Source organism: Gossypium arboreum, chromosome 12 (genome assembly GCF_025698485.1).
Source record: "Gossypium arboreum isolate Shixiya-1 chromosome 12, ASM2569848v2, whole genome shotgun sequence".
NCBI classification, from domain to species: Eukaryota; Viridiplantae; Streptophyta; class Magnoliopsida; order Malvales; family Malvaceae; genus Gossypium; species Gossypium arboreum.
In genome coordinates this window covers 26,132,360-26,139,298 of record NC_069081.1, presented here as the reverse complement: position 1 = coordinate 26,139,298, position 6,939 = coordinate 26,132,360, and the positions used below count along the sequence as shown (strand labels likewise).

Sequence of the window (6,939 nt, the reverse complement as noted above, 5' to 3'; positions counted from 1 at the left end):
GGTTATTTTGAGATCTAGAATTATTATTACCCATATATTGAACTTGTCCCTCCTCGGTGCTAGGGTTGAAGGGTTGATATTCTGTGTATGCTCTTCCTCCATTTGAATCACACCTCATCACTGGATGTACCTGAGTAGAACTACACAAACCATCAATCTTTTTATTTCAGAGTTCTACCTGGTTAGATAGCATAGTAACCGCATTGAGGTTGAAAACACCGGCTGCTTTCGTCGGCTTTGTTCTCATAACTTGCTATTGATAGTTATTCAGTGACATCTCTTCAATAAATTCATAAACCGCTTCAGGTGTTTTATTATTGATAGTCCCACCAGCAGCTGCGTCGATAAGTTGCCTTGTTGAGGGGTTCACGCAGTTGTAAAATGTTTGAACCTGCAACCATAAAGGTAACCCATGGTGAGGGCACCTTCTCAATAGGTCCTTGTATCTCTCCCATGCATCATAGAGTGTCTCTAGATCCATCTGCACAAAAGAAAAGATATCATTCATCAATTCAGCCATTTTAACCGGCGAAAAATATTTAAGTAAAAATTTTTCAGTCATTTGTTCCCAAGTAGTAATTGACCCCCGTGGTAATGAGTTCAACCACCTTTTAGCTTTGTTCCTCAATGAAAAAGGAAACAATCGAAGGTGAACGGCATCATTAGAAATGCCATTGATTTTAAAAGTGTTACAAAACTCTAGGAAATTTGCCAAATGAGTGTTTGGGTCCTCGTCCTGCAAACCATCAAACTGAACAAATTGTTGGATCATTTGAATTGTGTTAGGTTTTAGTTCAAAATTATTTGCACCAACAGCAGGCCTAACTATACTTGACTCAGTTCTTATTAAAGTAGGTTTAGCATAATCATACATAGTGCGTAGAGCAAGATTCTGATTACTGGATCAGTAACTATCGCAGGAGGTAGCTGGTTTTCCTGATTTTCAGCCATCTCCTCGATTGTGGTGGAAATATCGTCCTCTTGCTCTTCTTTTATGAATCTTAGGCTTTGCCTTGTTTCTCTTCAGTTTCTGCTAGCTGTGCGATCGATCTCAATGTCAAAAAGTAATGGTCTTGACGAGTTTCTTCTAGTCATACACTATAAAACCAACCAGAAGCAAATAAAAGAAAAATTAGAAAAGAAAATAAAAATTTAAATTGCAATAAAAGTAAAATGACTAAAGGAATAAAAATTGAGTGTTCCTAATATCTTAGCTCCTTGGCAACGGCGCAAAAAACTTGATGTGATGTGAATCGTAATAAGTTTTATAATTTATGAAAGTCCGTTCTCGAAAACTAACTATTATCACGAAAAAGGCAAGCGCACCTTATCGAATAGTAGTATAGCTTATGGCAAGACCGGGATGTCGAACCCAAAGGAACTAAAAGTACTAGTATTAACTTTCTTTTTATTATCTAGCCTAAAAATAAATGGGTTTGTTTTATCTAAACTAATTACTAAACTATGAATGCACAGGAAGTAAATTGGGGAAATAACTTTTGGGAAAACTGAATGATTTGGGCAATACCTAAGGGAAAAATCCACCTAGACTTCACTTGTTATTGATTCTAAATCAGACGATTTATTCACTTGACTTGATCCGTAGAAATCCCTAAGTTATATTATTATCTCTCTTGAGACTAATAACATCTAACCTTAGGTTGATTAATTGAAATCTCTTTCTAATTAAAACCCTAGTGTTGCATTAACTCGATCTATGGATTCCCTTATTAGCTTTCACCCTAAGCCAGCAAAATTTTGTCACCCTATCTCTAGGCGTGCAATCAACCCCACTTAATTATGTTTGGTCTACTCTTAGACAGGGACTTTTGCTCCTCTAAATAAGCACATCAACACTTGAATCAATATCTTGGAATATTAAAGCAATAATTAAGAACTCATAATTAAGAACAAGTCAAATATTTATCATATAATTCAGATAATAATAACAAGATCCGTCTTAGGTTTCATTCCCCTTAGGTATTTAGGGGGTTTCGTTCATATTTATGAAAGAAAACATCTCTAAAGAATAATGATAACAAAACATAAAGAAAACCCAAGAACTCTTGAAGGGAATTAAAGGGAGATCTTCAATCTTGAAGGTGAATCCGACTTCTAAGATGGATCAATCGGCTTTCCTCCAGTAATTCCTTGCCTCCTACTCCGTGTGTCCTCTTTAATCCTCCTCTAGTGTGTTTAAATAGGCTTTAGAATGCCTAAAAGCCCTCAAGAGTGGCATTTTCTGAATAGGACTAAACTTGGGCTCGACAGGGACACTCCTGTGTTCGATTTCTTCAATTCGTGTTCTAGGCTGTTAAAATAGACACGGGCATGTGGTCTACCCATGTATGTCATGCTCAATTCTACTAAAAGGACACGGGCGTGTGGTCTGGCCGTGTACAAAAGTCCAGGCCGTGTTGATTTCACATGTTGGTCCATTTTCTCCGTTTTCGGCCCGTTTCTCACTTTTTTTACTCTCCTATGCTCACCTAAGTATAAAACATTAAATTAAAGGATTAGGAGCATCGAATTCACCAATTCTAAGGATAATTCATCCAAAATTATGCTGAGAATGGGATAAAAATATGTATAAATTACGATTTATCAATAACAACCTGATTTTGGGTCTAGTTAGAATAGTGGTTTCGGGACTACAAATCCAATGAAGAAAGATTTATTTTATTATATTTCTATGGTCTACAATTTCATGGAATTGTTTCGTGAAAATTTTGCTTGAAAATTTTATCGATTGGGTACTCAATTTAGTTAAAAGGACTAAATTGGAATAGGTGCAAAATGTGTGTTATAGAAGCTAGAGGTGTCTAATTATTATGAAATTTTAAATTGAAGGTCCCTAGATGGCAATTAGACCATTCGTTAATTAGATGGACAAAAATGGACATGGTTAGATAAAATTTCAAAGTTTTATATGAAGGGCATTTTGGTCATTTAGTAAATAAAGACAAAAATAACTAATAAAAAGATGTCATCTTCTTCAATTTCATCCCCTTGTGCTGAATTTAAAGAGTCACCATAGCTAGGGTTTTGGCCAAAGCTTCCAAGCTCGATTGTAAGTCCGTTCTAGCCCCGTTTTTAATAATTTTTATGTTTTTGAGATCCTTGTAACCTAATCTAGCTATTTCAAGGACAAATTTGAAAGCAAGATGAAGTTTAAAATTTTACCCATGTTAGATATTTGTGTATTTTAATGTCTAATGGTAGAAAATGCATGTTTGGTGTTAGATAAACAACTTTTGCTAAGTGATTTTCAGTAAAAATGTCAAAAAAGGACTTTTTTGTAAAAGTTATAAAATAAGTAGTAAAAGTGTGATTAAGTGGAAAATGTGGGTTGGTATAAGTATGAAAATGGTTCGGCTAGGCTTGGGTTTTGAAGAAATTGAATACATTTCAATTTACGAGCCTAGGGAGTAAATCATAAAAATGTAAAACATTAGAAGCAAAAATATAATTTTGCCATAATATGATTTTTGGGCTAAATTGAATAATGCGAGTGTTAAATGAGTTAAATTTTTTTATTATAGATCAAGAACACGAGGTTCAGACCTAGATCAGGGGAAAAACAAAGTGTTTTACGATTAGGTCCAATTCTACTATTTTTCTACTGAGGTAAGTTCGTATGTAACACCCCTTACCCGTATCCGTCGCCGGAACAGGGTACGAGATATTAACAAATTATAGTATATACTATTAAACAAAACCCAACAAAAATATGGCGTGCAATTTGATCATTATAACATATGCCATCAACAATACAAACCAACTTCAAAGGCTTCGTACAAAATGGTTAGTTTGATACTATAGGTAGTAATTTGAACCTAGAGAATTATGACACATAACAAAATAACTAAGTTTGCTATACATGCCATATTTCAAAATGTTGAGTTCAGATACCAAAAGTATTGATAGTGCGGGCGGATCTTCTACGATCTCTGACTCCTGTGCTAGCTGGATGACACTATAAGACAAAGGAGAGAAAAGAAAGTAAGCTTATAGCTTAGTAAGTAAGTATATAAATAACAAATAAGAAGTCTAATATGTTTACAACATAACTCAATTATATCATATTTTTAATTTTATTGTTTACTCCAATTTGATCAAGCTGTCCCATCTGCGTCATGATCACTAAATAAATCATAACTCGAGTTACGAAACTCAAAATTCAAATCCATAAAATTTCCCAGAATCCAGACTCATAAAAATTCTTACTAATTTTTTTCTAGAATTTTTGCTTCAGCCAATTAGTACAGTTTATTAGTTAAAGTTTCCCCTGTTACACAGCTCAACTGATCTGACCTCTTTTCATTACGAATTTAATTTCTCTCAGTAAAACAATTAAAATAACCATGAAACCTGTTTCATTTAAAACTAGACTCAATAAGGAATTTATGCATATAAGCTATATTTCATAATTCGTTTTGTACAATTTTTAATGATTTTTCAAAGTTGAAACAGGGGATTACATAGTCATCCTGAGCAAGTATCACACAATTGTAAATATCTCAAAATATAGAATTCCTTTGCTTTATCTGTTTCTTTTATATGAAAATAGACTAATTAAGATTTAATTTCACATCTCATTCAACCTCTAATTAAGTTCCTTCTATTTTTGGTGAATTTTCAAAATCACATCACTGTTACTGTCCAAAACAGTTTTAATGCTAATTTCATTCTTTCACACATTCTTTATACTAACCTCATTTTAACTTACATATATATATATACCACAAATCATTTTCACCACATTTCATACATCACAAGTGTAGGTCCATGACTACAATGTCACCACAAAACCATCCCGTTGAACAATTCGGATTAATCCTCGATACTTGATGGTTTCAGCACACAGCCCCACCATCATATTTCATTTAATTCGGCTCTCTTGTACACATGGTGAACACTTAGTACCACTCATGCGACCTAGCCGATTTGTCTCGTAGCTCTCTTGTCTACATGGTGTCCTTCACTTGGAATCACGCATGCGACCTAACTACATTTATCTCTCACGTAGCTCTCTTGTCTACATGGGATACATCCCGTATCACACATGTGACCTAGCTACTATATAGTATCTCGTAGCCTTCTTGTACACATGATGTGCACTCCGCACCATACATGTGACCTAGCTACGCTCCCTCTATTTTATTCGATTTTTCCGAATGTTCAACTGGGATCTCTCTCTCTCTATTACTTATTTCCATTCTTTCAATAGTCTATTTATACTTCAATATCAGCTAATATATATATAATAGGCTGAAATATAAAAATGTAAATGAAATTAATGTATTATTTACATACAAACTTACCTCGGTGCAAAATATGGGAATTTTGCAATTTAGTCCAAAACTTTCTCCTTTCCCCGTTCGAGGTCGATTCCACGCCTTTCTTGATCTATAACAACATATTTAGCTCATTTAACACTCAAACTATTTATTTTAATCCAAAAATCACATTATACAAAAATTACATTTTTGCCCCCTAACTTTTACAAAATTACGATTTTTCCCCAAGGCTCAGAAATTTAATTTCAGCCCTTATTCTTATGTTTAATGACCTACTGATCATTTTTCTCTTCTATGGCAACATCAAATTCTCACTCTAACACATAGTTATGAACAATAGGTATTTTTATCGATTATGCCGTTTTGCTCGTTTTCGTTAAAAATCGCTTAGAAAAGATCGTTCCCCTAACTTCACACATTCATATTCTACCATCAAACAACAAAATACATGCCTATCATTCATGTGTAAATTTTTAAACATAAGCCCTAACTCGAACTAATGGTAGAAAAAAGTAAACCGAGCTATGATGATTTCAAAAATGTGAAGAACATTAAAAACGGGGCTTGAATTCACTTACTATGAAGCTTGAAAGTTGAAGAAACCCTAGCTATGGAGGAGAGCAATTTTTGGCAGCAACTAATGAAGATGATAACCAATTTTGTGTTATTTTTCCCATTTTATTTCATTTAATATACAAATGACCAAAATGCCCTTACTACTAAACTTTCAAAAAAATTTCCTCCATGTCCAACTTTTGTCCATAACTTAAGATTGGGTCAAATTGCTATTTAAGACCTCCTAGTTAATATCCCAAAGCAATTTCATACTAAAAACTTCTAAAACACGAGTTTTACAATTTATTCGATTTAGTCCCTAATCTCAACTTAAGCGCGAAATGCACAGAATTTCATCACGAATTTTTCATGAAATCGTGAAATCATATCATAAACCCCAAAATAATTATAAAACGATTATTTCTATCTCGGATTTGTGGTCACGAAACCACTATTCCGATTAGGCCCTAATTCAGGTTGTCACATCGTATGTAAATAATACCTTGTTATATTTATGTTTTAAATGCTTTAATTTGTATGAATTGTGGTTGACTCATTGGATGAATTCAAAAAATTTTTGACAAGCGAGAAATCATGGTTGAACCTTAAGAATAGAATAGGATACGAGTGACTGTCACTAGGAACCCATGTGTATATGTGATTATGTAATCCGAGTGCTAGTCTTATACGTCATACTAGTGGCTGGGTAGTCCGGCGTGTGTTGCGGATACCTGACAGCTTGTGTGAGCAGGCCCGTGAATAGCTCAAAAATGAGCCCATATGTATTATGAGATATGAGGTAGCTTCGGCTACATATATGGCACTTGTGTGAAAAATTTTCGAGTATCCATTAATATTCTGAGTGTTCAATGGGAATGTCAAAATTTTGAAAGGATGCGGTTTTATTACGAGTTGGTACAGGTATGTACGTAAAACTCATAAGTAATGACCTCGATATGTGATAAAGTCTTGGTAGGATTGTGATTGAGTAAGTTATGACTATGAGATTTTGATAATGTTCATGCTAATCTTCATCATGTTAATTGTATGTTAATTGTAGGGTTATGATGCTTATTATTTGCAG

The 6,939-nt window shown here is 34.0% G+C and overlaps 1 non-coding gene across 1 annotated transcript; it reads left to right on the top strand.

Annotated features, from left to right (window-relative positions):
• Positions 1-407: 407 nt before the first annotated feature.
• On the top strand, positions 408-514 carry LOC128286281 (small nucleolar RNA R71). Its single transcript, XR_008276824.1, has one exon. It is a non-coding gene; the product is annotated as a small nucleolar RNA R71 (small nucleolar RNA).
• The last annotated feature ends 6,425 nt before the right edge of the window (positions 515-6,939 follow it).